Source organism: Malania oleifera, chromosome 1 (assembly GCF_029873635.1).
Source record: "Malania oleifera isolate guangnan ecotype guangnan chromosome 1, ASM2987363v1, whole genome shotgun sequence".
Lineage (NCBI taxonomy): Eukaryota > Viridiplantae > Streptophyta > Magnoliopsida > Santalales > Ximeniaceae > Malania > Malania oleifera.
This window is the reverse complement of record NC_080417.1, coordinates 156,698,528-156,711,382: the sequence shown is the minus strand read 5'-3', so window position 1 is coordinate 156,711,382 and position 12,855 is coordinate 156,698,528.

Genomic DNA, 12,855 nt, shown 5'->3' with positions numbered 1-12,855 from the left:
CCAAGGGCCAAGAACAAAAAAGTCGATGCACTCGCGAAATTGGCCTCAGCAATTAGCTCGGAATGGAAGGATGCTATTTATCTGGAGCAGATAGGGAAGCCCTCATATAAGGAGGATAGCATTAACTTGTTGGAATCTGAAATCAGCAAGGAGGATTGGAGGGCACCTCTATTCTTGTTGTGACATCCTCAAAATTCATACCATTTATATATATATATATATATATATATATATATATATATATATATATATACATATCCATACCTATTTGCCATATATATATATATATATATATATATATATATATACATATATAAATAGTACAGAGGGTACTATTTGCCACATATAAACTGACTAGAGAGGCTAAGAGATGGTGGTCGGCAGTGAAATTATTAGAGCAGCAAAGGACTATACCTGTAGAGATGACATGGGGGCAGTTTAAGGAAATATTCTTTGATAGGTATTTTCTAGCCTCGTCTAGGGAGGCTAAGATTGAGGAGTTCCTGATTCTAAAGCAGGGACAGCTGTTAGTACAGCAGTATGCGGCGAGGTTCATCGAGCTATCTCGCTTCGCCCCGTACATCATTCCAGATGAGGCGGAGAAGGTACGACAGTTTGAAAGAGGCCTGAGTAGATAAATATGCAAGCAGGTATCGATTTTAAAGTTGCAGGATTTTGCAGAGCTAGTAGATAGAGCCACTATAGCAGACATTGGTGAGCGATTGGAGGCTGAGGAGCAGAGGCAGAAGAAGAGGTTTACACCTTCTGGTTCCCAGCAGGGAGTCGGCCGTGCTACGTGGAAGAGAGGTGGCTATTATAGGGACCGGATACAGGAGACCAAGAATCGCGGTTTCCAGGGTGTGCAGCCATCTCCGGCTTGCCCATATTGTGGGAAGAGACACCTGGGGGAGTGTCGTGCCGAGTGAGGTGTTTGCTACAGGTGCGGGGAGCCAGGGCATATGATGAGGGAGTGTCCAACACAGACTGGTACTGCTCCTGCTCCTAGAACTGCACGAGGAGGTTACAAGGCACCACGAGGAGGCCAGTAGAGGAATACGGCCCTAGCCAGAGTTTTCTCTTTGACGTCGAGAGACGCTGAGGCGGCTGACGACATGGTGACAGGTATTGTTAGTATGTTTTCATTTAAAGTTATTGCACTTTTCACAAGTCTAAGCCTGTTTCGTCACACTGACACGAAAGTCGTTAATGTTCTGCCCAACCTTTACCGGAATCGTCATCCTAGGAAACAAGGAATACCGCCGACAAATCTTGGTCTAGCAACAGAACAACCCTCAACCAATACTACCCATTTCCTACATCCTATACTCTGGTATGTACACATTAACACTCCTAACCAAGTCTACAAGACTTAACAACCTGGTCAGCTCTAATACCAAGATGTCACGCCCTGAACCCGGAAATACCGGAGGTGAATTTAAGTAACCTAACCTGTCTCTGTATCAATTAAAACATACATGATACAACATACAATGAGGGTCCGACCTCGTGGGGTACACGGTTGCCCTGTATACATACACTTACCAATTCATACTCATAAGATACACAGCGAAATACAGTCTTTTATACACAAATAAGCTCATACCAGAGTCTATACAAGCTAGGACATACATTCCCATAATTACAACACATACCCTAGGTGTCTACAAAAATTTATCTTGACAACTTGGATACCAAAACTCGTACCTAAAAAGGTACTAGCAGTAGCTATGACACCCTTGCTTCCAACACTAGGATGCTACTTACCGCAACCTGAAGGCCCTGAAAAATATTGTACGTACATTCGAGGTGAGACGCCTCTCAGTAAGGAAGAAAGCAGTTTATATCAGTGTGTGGCATACCAGTGTTATGTTACATACTTCATAACACTATACATACGATACAGTTTGAAACAATTCATACAGTTTCATGCAAATACATACAATTCCAGTATTTTCACAGAAACCATTCCAGTTCATACGATACCTAACATACATACATACATACATACACACGGTCAGTGTCATCACACTAGTTTGTGACTACACTAGGTCAACCCGTCTCACAGCGATTATATTGCTACATACGCAACTACGCTGTGACGATCAAGGCCCAATGGTGAATCCATTGCATCATACGCAACTACACAAGGTCACCTAGTCTCACAGCGATTACGTTTCTACACATGCAACTACGAAGATCTGCGAATCAGGCCCAATAGTGAATCCATTGCTACATACGCAACTACACAAGGTCACCTAGTCTCACCCCGATTACATTGCCATATGACAACTACGTTGCGATGACCTAGGCCCACTGTGAATCCATTGCAACCTACGACGTAGCATATAGCTCACACCACTTCGGTGACCAACCAGAATTAGACTGGTGATATTTCACACCCTCGGATATAGAGCCGGTCACTCTCGGCGTACGGTAATTAGCTGCCACTAGCCAATTTCACAAAACCTGGAATCATTTTGGAACTCACGTCCCTATACATTTCAACGTACGATAATTAGCTGCCACATAACTATTTTACAAATACCTGGAACAAATACATACATCCATACATACCACACTTATTTGGTTTACCTCAAATCATATCATTTACAATTTCAAGTATACAGTTTATGCAAATATGGATTACGCTCACCTCAATAATACAATTTTAACTCAAACAACAGTTTTCCAAACAAAATAGAGATGATACCCGAAATCCTCAATTTTCCCAAAAAATGGTAACTTGAAAATCCCGCATTTTTACCCGATAGATTTCCCCAAATAAGTAGTCAAAACACACATATGATCGTAGCCTACAAGCTTACCGATCCTGATTTCAAAAATGGACTGATATAAACAGAATCCCCTTACCTTAACCCGAAATCCAACTACGAACTCTACGGTCCTCAAAACTATGAACCAAGAATCCGAAATCTACAAAACATACTTACAATTCGTACTACTATACACATACCGAATCAGGAATGAAAATCGAACCTTACCTCGATTTTGGCCCAAAACCCGAAAATGCCAGAAACGGAATTCCGATCCACTAGAAACGTAGAGAATCCTTCGCTGATCCTCGCAGTAACGTTGGATTCATGAATCCGGCAACGATCGGTAAAGAAAACTAGAGAGAGAGAGAGTGGAGGGAGAGCTCTAGAGAGAGAGAGAGCGCTTTTGGGTAAACTTAGCAATGAAGCAACCCAAAAGATACTTTTATAGACCTTTGACCCAAGGGATTTCGTCGACAAATTGGTCTCCTCGTCGACGAGGTCTTCAGGGATTTCATCGACGAGGCAGCGATTTCGTCGACGAGCCCTGATATTTAAATTTTCTTGGACCCCTCGACTTTTTCTCGTCAATAAGGCTCTGAATTTTGTGGACGAGAAATCTATTTCCTTCGTTGACGAATTATGACCTCGTCGACGAAGTTTGCAGAATTCCCATTTTTACCCCTCTTTACATACTTAACCCGTACACTACAATTTGGGTTCTTACAATCTCCCCTCCTTACAAAAATTTCGTCCTCGAAATTTGAAATCTCTCATTACGAATACATTCATACTACTCCTTACATACCTACTCTGAGGTGAAAACGGTGACTATCAATACACAGTCCCTCTACGATACATACATACTCACTCTAGAGGATACGACGACTATTTATACGTAGCCCCATCACGATACATATATACATTCTCTAGAGAATACGGCGTCTATTTATATGCAGCCCCCTTACAATACATACATACATGCTCTTGAGAATACGGCGGCCATTTATACGCAGCCCCGTTACAATACACACATACACGCCCTCACTTATGGTGGAGGAATACCGTGGTCACATACATACACGGTCTCAGGAGCTCACAATACTACTGGACTCTCTCTGAGACTAACCACTAAATACAATACGATAACAAAGGATTACATACATACATACATACATACTCATATCACCCTGCTATCCAAATACTACTCAAACAACTATGGATACTTCTGACGTATTTCCGTCTCTAGTTCCCAAGAAACTTCCTCAATCTCGTGGTTCCGCCACAATACCTTTACTAACGGTATCTCTTTGGTATGAAGCTTCTGAACCTTATGATCCAGAACCCGAATAGGTATCTCCTCATATGCTAAAGTATCCTCAAGTCCCAAAGACTCGTAACTGATAACATGCGACGGATCCAATAAGTACCTCCTCAACATGGATACGTGAAATACATCATGGACCCTCGAGAGTGCTGGGGGTAGTGCAACTCAGTAGGCTACCGGACCCAATCGCTCAAGTACCTCGAATGGTCCAATATACCTCGGGCTCAACTTGCCCTTCCTTCCAAATCTCATCACTCCTTTCATCGGAGCGATTCTCAGGAATACCTTACCCCCCACCTTGAACTCCAACTCACGGCGGCGAACACCCTCGTAACTCATCTGCCGACTCTGAGCCGTTCTAATCCTCTCCTAAATCAAACCTACCTTCTCAGACGCTTGCTGCATGAGTTTAGGTCCTAAAACCTGACGTTCACCGACCTCATCCCAATACAAAGGAGATCGACACCTTCGACCATACAAAGCCTCGAACGGTGCCATCCCTATACTAGCCTAGAAGCTATTGTTATAGGCAAACTCCACTAGTGGTAGAAATTGAATCCAACTACCACCAGAGTCTAAGACACAAGCCCGTAACATATCTTCCAATATGTGTATCGTCCTCTCCGACTGTCCATCAGTCTGGGGGTGGAACGCCGTACTGAAAGTAAGCTTCATCCCCAATGCTTCCTGTAAGCTTTTCCAAAATTGAGAAGTGAATCTCGGATCCCGATCTAAAACAATTGAAGTAAGCACTCCGTGCAATCTCACTATCTCATGCACGTACAGGTCCGCTAACCTACTCAAAGGGTAGCTAACCTTCATCGGTACGAAGTGAACAGATTTTGTCAACCTGTGCACAATTACCCAAATAACATTCTTCCCGTGAAGCGCTGATGACAATCCAGTAACAAAGTCCATGGAAATGTGCTCCCATTTCCATACCGGAATAGGCAAGGGTTGTAACGGTCCTTCCGGCCTCTGATGTTCAGTTTTGATCTGCTAACACATCAGACATTGCTCCATAAACCGGGCAATTTCCTTCTTCATACCAGACCACCAGAAGGACTTGCGCAAATCCTGATACATCTTTGTACTACCCGGATGTACCATATACAAAGAGCGATGCGCTTCCTCTAGAATCGTCTTTCTGATCTCCTCATCGTTTGGAACACACAGCCTGGTCCTAAACCTCAACACACTTCTGTCAGCGACGTTAAAATCCGTAGCCAAACCCTGCTACACTTTCTCCACAATCTCAACTAATTCCGCATCATTTGCCTCCGCGGCTTTAATACGATCAAACAAAGTCGGCTGGATTACCAAGCTAGAAACAAAAGCCTGATGATCGCCAAATACCAACTCCATGCCAAGGCTTTCCAGATCTCATCTAACATGATTCCGAGTTACAACTACAAACACTGCTGCATGTTCTAACTTCCAACTCAACGCATATGTCACCACATTAGCTTTTCCTGGGTGATAACTGATCGTGCAATCGTAGTCCTTAATCAACTCTAGCCACTGCCTCTGCCTCATATTCAGCTCCTTCTGGGTGAAAAAGTATATAAGGCTTTTGTGGTTAGTAAAAATCTCACACTGAACACCATACAAATAGTGTCGCCAGATCTTCAAGGCATAAACAACAACAGCCAACTCTAAGTCATACGTAGGGTAATTCTTCTTATACTCCTTAAGTTGTCGAGAAGCATAAGCTACCACCTTGCCCTGTTACATTAGCACACATCCCAAACCTTTTAGAAACGCGTCGCTATAAATCACAAAGTCCCCATCCCCCGAAGGAATGGTCAACACTGGAGCAGTAACTAGACGATGCTTCAACTTGAGAAAGCACTGATTGGAATCACTAGTCCAGTCAAACTTCACCCCCTTCTTAGTCAATCATGTTAGAGGTCCGGACAATTTAGAGAATCCCTCTACGAACCGACGATAGTAACCCTCCAGTCCCAAAAAACTCCGAACCTCCTACACACTCTTTGGTCTAGCCCAGTCGACCACAACTTCGATCTTGCTAGGATTGACAGAGATACCGCGCTCAGACACCACATGGCCTAAGAACACAACTTGATTCAACCAGAACTCACACTTCTTTAGTTTAGCATACATCTTCCTTTCCCGCAGAATCTGTAATACTAACCTCAAGTGTTCTACATGCTCTTCCGTACTCTTCGAGTATACCAGAATGTCGTCAATGAATACCACTACGAATCGATCCAGGTACTCATGGAAAACCTGGTTCATCGGATCCATGAACACTGCCGGAGCATTTGTCAACCCAAAAGGCATGACCAAAAATTTATAGTGGTCGTATCTGGTTCGGAAAGCATTTTTCGCTACATCCTTCACTCTATCCCTCACCTGATGATATCTTGACTGCAAGTCGATCTTTGAAAAGACATGCGTTCCTCGCAGCTGATTAAAAAGATCATCTATATGAGGCAAAGGGTAACGGTTCTTCACCGTCACTTTGTTGATCTCACGGTAGTCAATGAATATACGCATCGACCCATCCTTCTTCTTCACAAACAATACTGGAGCTCCCCAGGGTGAGACACTAGGTTGAATGAATCCCCTGTCCAGTAATTCCTGCAATTGCTCCTTCAACTCCCGAAGTTCTGCGGGAGCCATCCGGTACAGAGCTTTAGAGATCGGTGCCTTACCAGGCAGCAACTTAATCAAAAATTCCACCTCACGATCCATAGGTAAACCGGGTAAGTCTTCTGGAAACACATCCAAAAACTCGTTGACCACTCGAATGTCCTCGAGTCTCAACTCATCCCACGTCGGTTCCTTCACGTAAGCTAGGTACCCCTGATAACCATCCAAGAGTAACCTCCTCGCCTGTAAAGCTGATACAATCTGTGGCGTAGAACGCACACATGATCCAACATACTCAAACTCTTGCTTCCCAGGAGGTCTGAACACTACCACCTTCTTCCGACAGTCAATCACCGCATAGCTGGAAAATAACCAATCTATTCCCAGTATGACATCAAATCCCGACATGTCATATACTACAAGATTCGCTGGTAGCAGTCTCTTCTGAATTACAATTAGGCAGTTTCCTAACATCTTACTACAAATCGTTACACTCCCAGTTGGCGTAGTCACATACAACACCTCATTCATCACATCGGTTTCAATCCCACATAATTTCACAAAACTAGCAGATATGAACGAGTGGGTTGCCCCCGAATCAAATAAAACAATAGCTCTATTCGAAAGCAATAACATGGTACTTGTCACCACATTCCCAGTGTGTTCCACATCTACTGGAGTAAGTGAATATACTCTCGCTGGAGCCATGGTTGCTTGGTAATTCACCTGAGTCACTTGGTTACTTCCACTGCTCTGACTCGGTGCATGTTCGTCGACGAACCTGCACCTTGTCGACAAGTTCCAGTCTGCTTTAAACCCTCTCTCGGTATTTTCTCGTCGACGAGATGGGTCTTCGTCGACCAGATCTTAAAGAGCCTTCGTCCATGAAACCCTTGTGTTCGTGGACGAGTCCTATAGAAATTCTTGGGTTATTATATTCTCCCCTCCTTATAAAATTTCATCCTCGAAATTTACTATCTTTAATATCTTCTGTCATCCCATAAAAGCAAATGATCTACTTATTTTATTATTTACCCTCACTTATGGTGGAGGAATACCGTGGTTACATACTATGTTCTGGGAGATTACATGTAGAAAAAAAAAAACTAAAACTATCAACTAACTAAATCTGTACATGTACCAGCAAAAGAAACTTATTTAACTTTTGTACTTTACGTGATTACCTTTATATCTCTTGGAACAACTGCGAGTATCTTTATTTGATCTGCTCCTTGATTTCCCAAGAAGCTTCCTTTATAAAGTAATTCTTCCACAAAACTTTTACTAACTGAATTTCGTTTGTGCGTAATTCTTGTGTCTTTCTGTCTAATATCTGTACTGGTGCTTCTTCATAAACTAATGAACTCTTAAGCTCTATCTCTACATAGCTAATAATGTGGGAAGGGTTTGGGACATATTTCCTCAACATAAGAACATGAATCACGTCGTGTATTCTTGATAAAACTGGCGGCAAAGTTAGCCTGTAGGCAATTGACCCTATTCTCTCTAGTATCTCAAAAGGGCCAATATACCTAGAGCTTAACTTGTCCTTCTTCCCAAATCTCATAATCCCTCTCATAGGAGCTACTTTTAAAAATACTTGATCTCCCACTTTAAATTCTAACTCCCAGCGGCGAGTGTCTGCATAACTTTTTTGCCGACTCTATGCAGTACTGATTCTTTTTTTAATTAGTCGGACCTAAAATTAGGATAGCTTCCCAAGGGGGGTGTGAATTGGATTTTAAAAATTATTTCAATTTTAATACTTTGTTTTATATCAACAATCACAACAAGTAAATACAAAATCAATTCAACCACAACCAATCAACAAGATAATCAAAATCTTGATCTTTGTATCAATAGCCTTGTAATAAATTATAAAGCACGCTGAATTTAGGTAAGCTCTATGTTATTCCAAACTCACACTTCCTATTTGTGTTTAGTTTTTAAACAGACTTTCAGATTAATAAGTTTAGGATGATCAACCAACGTAGTCCCTTTCAATTTTCGCAATCAATGTTGATCAAGCAAAAACGAATTATCCTCCGGTCTATTTAACAACCATACACTCAAAATTTAATAATTTAAAGCATACACGCAGGTTGTAAGTATTGTTGAAAAATAAACAGTAAGGAAGAAGAGAGAGACACAAGGTTTTACGAGGTTCGATTTATACCCAACCTACGTCCTCGCCTTTGGCAAACCATCAAAGGATTCTCTAGTTCAGTTCCATTGACGGGTGGAACAATACCGATTACAATCACTCCTTCCTTTAAGCTAGAGTCTGCCTCTCCAAATGATATTCCCTCATTCGGTCGAACGATTCTACAACCTTAAATCTTCTATAAACAAGAAACAAGATAAAGAAAAGTTTGTATACAAAAGACACTCTCACAGCAGAGTAGGTTAGTATAACATTCAGACTTTGAAGGCTCTACTTCAAAATTTGTATTAGCAGTAACTTAGTAGTTGAAGTAGGATGAACACAAAAGAGTTTGAGAGCTTTTTGGGAATTTTGATTGCTAGAAAATTTCTCGGTGTAAAAATCTTTGAAGTTTGGGGCTATTTATAGAAGTTTAAAAGTAATTCCTTATCCCCCAAGTTTACTTGGAGTACTCACCGAGTTTTTCAAAAGAGTAGTGCCCAAGAAATTCATTTAAAAAATCTTCTCGTTGAAATTTTTTAAACAAACGTTCGAGTGGCAGTCGCCCGCCATAGAAGAATTATAAAACACAGAACACTGGCAGTTGCCTGCCAGAACCCAAGTAGTCGCCTAGCATGACCACCTAGGCGCCTGGTTGTGCTTAAGCAGTCGCTTGGCACCCTACTGCCTCTTTGAAAATTATTCATTTAATTTGGGCAGTTGCCTGGCAAGTGGAGGCAATCGTCTAGCCCTTCTATTTTTTTAAAAAAACTTTTATTCTTTAAACCCTTCTTTTCTTTGATTTGAAAAACATACTTTAGGGTTTTACTAAAACTTTATTTCTAAGTTTCTTTTGATTTTATGAGAGCTTCAATTCAATTTATATTTGAAGTTTACTTGAAGTACTTACATACAAACATCCTCAAAAACATATTCTTTTGATCTTCAAGTAATTCCTTGTTCTTCTATTATCTTTGAGCTTCTGATCATCTTTATTTCTTGATCTTTTTGAACGGTACTTTATCATCCTTTTGAGCTTTGAACTTTCTCTAAACTTTGCCACTCTCTTTAAACTTTGTCTTCTTCCTGAAAAACTTTCACTTGAAATAAACCATATTAAACCTATCATGATTTGTTAGCATCAAAATAAGAATTGTAAGCCTTGTTAGGCCAACAGGACCTTGTCACAAGCCTGCTGAACGGTCTCTGGACCCAAAACTCGCCTCTTGCCTACCTCATCCCAGAAGAGAGGAGAACGACATCTCCTACCATACAGTGCCTCGTATGGAGCCATGCCAATACTAAACTAGTAGTTGTTATAATAGGCAAATTCAACTAGTAGTAGAAACTGAGTCCAGCTACACCCAAAATCTAGTACGCACGCACGAAGCATATCTTCTAAGGTCTTGTTGGCCTTACAAGGCTTAAAATCTTGTTATCTTATTTTGATGCTAACAAACAAGTGGAATTTAACATATTTGTGTGAGTAATGTTATTCAGGGCTCATATATGAGAAAGTAAGGTCAAAGTACTCACAAGGATCAAATGAAGCTTAAAATAGTCAAAACATGAATTTAAAGATGATATATTAAACCTTGAAGAATATGAGGACATGAATGAGTTGTTGAAAGCCAAGGAATATAAAAGTCAAAAGAGTCAAAGAAAGGTAAAATGAGAAAGCTCAAAGAATATGAAAGCTTGAAGAAAAGATGGGCTCAATCCAAAGACAAAGCATGAAGACTCAAAAACCTAGAATGAGAAAAGTCTTAGAAGTCTTTATGTAAGTACCTTAATGTTTAAATATCGTTTGAAATATTATGAAACTCTTAGGTTAAATTCTTGTACCTAGATACCTTTTAAAATACTTGAAAAATATTTTTATAAGGTAAAAAATTATTTTATAAAGGTTAGAATCATTTTTGGAATGAAAAGCACCAAAAAGAGTTTTTCCAAATGCTGTCAGTTTTTATACATCCGCATTGAGGTGCATTTTTCTCTATCTAAAACTCTTTATTTAAAAAAGTGTTCAACATAAAAGTTGTATAATTTTCTCTTAGATTTCTTTTTACACCAAGAAACCTAATTTGGATTTATACAGAAAAAGTTATGAGTAAAATACTGAAATGGGGTCACAGTTGTCAGCCAACTGAACATTGTTCAAGGGAGGAACTTCAGCCGACTGAACAGCAGATAGAGCCACTTCAGATGACCAAAGTAACTTCAGATGTTTGAAGAATAACTTCAGATGACTGAAGATTAAGTTCAGTCATTTGAAGATTTTTTGCTAAATTTTTTTTAGAGGCAGAACCACCTCAGATGACTGAACCCGAGACTTTAGTCATCTGAACACTGTTAATGGGCAGAAATTTCAAAAATTTTATTTTTTAAATATTATTTGCTTGGGCTCCAAACTTTCTAAAAACTTGGGAAACACTCTAAGGAAACTTTAGCAACATGGAAACAAGTCTAATTGCCTATAAATACATGGTTTTGCAAATCAAAATACATCCATGAATTGAAAAATCTGTTTTAGAAGCTGAAAACACTCTTATTCTTCCAAAGCACTCTTGTTCTTCCAAAGCTCTCTTGTTCACTCATTGCAAATCTCTTTTGATGAGATATTCTGAAGTGCTAATCCTTCCTTCTCTAAATTCCTACTCCTAATCCTCATCTAAGAATGATATTGGTGAATTCTACACTTAAGCATCATTATATTTCATATTGATATTTTACATTCAAGTATATAGTGCTGAACTTGTACAAACTTGCTCTTTGTGAGAGTATATTTGTACACATTTTATATCTTGTTTCTTGTAGTTCTTTGACGTTCCAAGGATTATTTGGATCATTGGCTAAGTAAGGGGATATTGCTTAGAGAGATGGGCTCTAGCCTAAAGGAGTGACAGAATGAGGGAACATCGTTTGGAGAGGCGGGCTCTAGCCTAGTGAAGGAGTGTTTGAGCATGGGGTATCGCTTGTAAAGGTTTTGTTCCACCTGTAAACGGAACAAGTTTAGTGAATTTTTTGGTGGTTTGACAAAGGCGAGGACATAGGCTGAGTATAAGCCGAACCTCGTAAAAATCTCCATCTCACTCTCTCTTTCCCTATTCTTTATTTTCAGTACATATTTAAATTGTGTGGATGGTTTAAATTTGAAAATCATATAAACTACGTATATTTGGAAATTAAGTAAACCTTAAAGTTTGATTTTGATTTGGGTTGCAGAAGCCGAAACGGAGTACGTTGGTTGAACCATTCTTTGCGGAAATCATACGGGAGTACGTTACTTGGCTAAACATCCCAAAGATAAACTAACTTAAGAGTTTATTTGAATTTTGAAGTTTGGAAAGAGCAATTGGATCTTATATTGAACATCACATTGAAGAAGCATTTTCATATATAAAGGGCTTTGTTCAAACTCGCATTTACTATAGGGTTGAATACAATACAAAAGTTGAAAGTTACATACACCATTAATATATTGTCATTGTATGGTATAAAGCTTGAGATTGAGTGAACTGTGTTTATATTTCAAAAAGTGCTAAATCTTGAATGATTTCATCAATTTAATAGTGTTGAAGTGAATTTATATTTGGCAATCAAATTGGTTGTTGGTTTGAGCATTGTGGTTGATAGGCTTGACTAGTTTAATTATTTGTGTGATTAAAGATTGAATGTTTTATTAGCAGTCTTGTTTATTGTTTAAGAGAAACCAAGTTATTGTTTGATTGAAAAAATAGATAAACAAGTCAAAGAATTGGTTAAATATTAAAAGAAGTTAAGGACTTTAAAAAGAACTAAAAAGAAAGTTTTAAAAGCCAATTCACCCCCCCTCTTGGGAAGCTATTCCTAATTACAGGTCTAAATTTTCCTCTCAGTCTGACCATTTGTATGGGGATGGAAAGCAGTGCTAAATGCTAACTGTGTACCCATAGCCTCTTGAAAACTTTTCCAAAATCTCGAAATAAATCGAGGATCCGAGTTTGAAACTATGG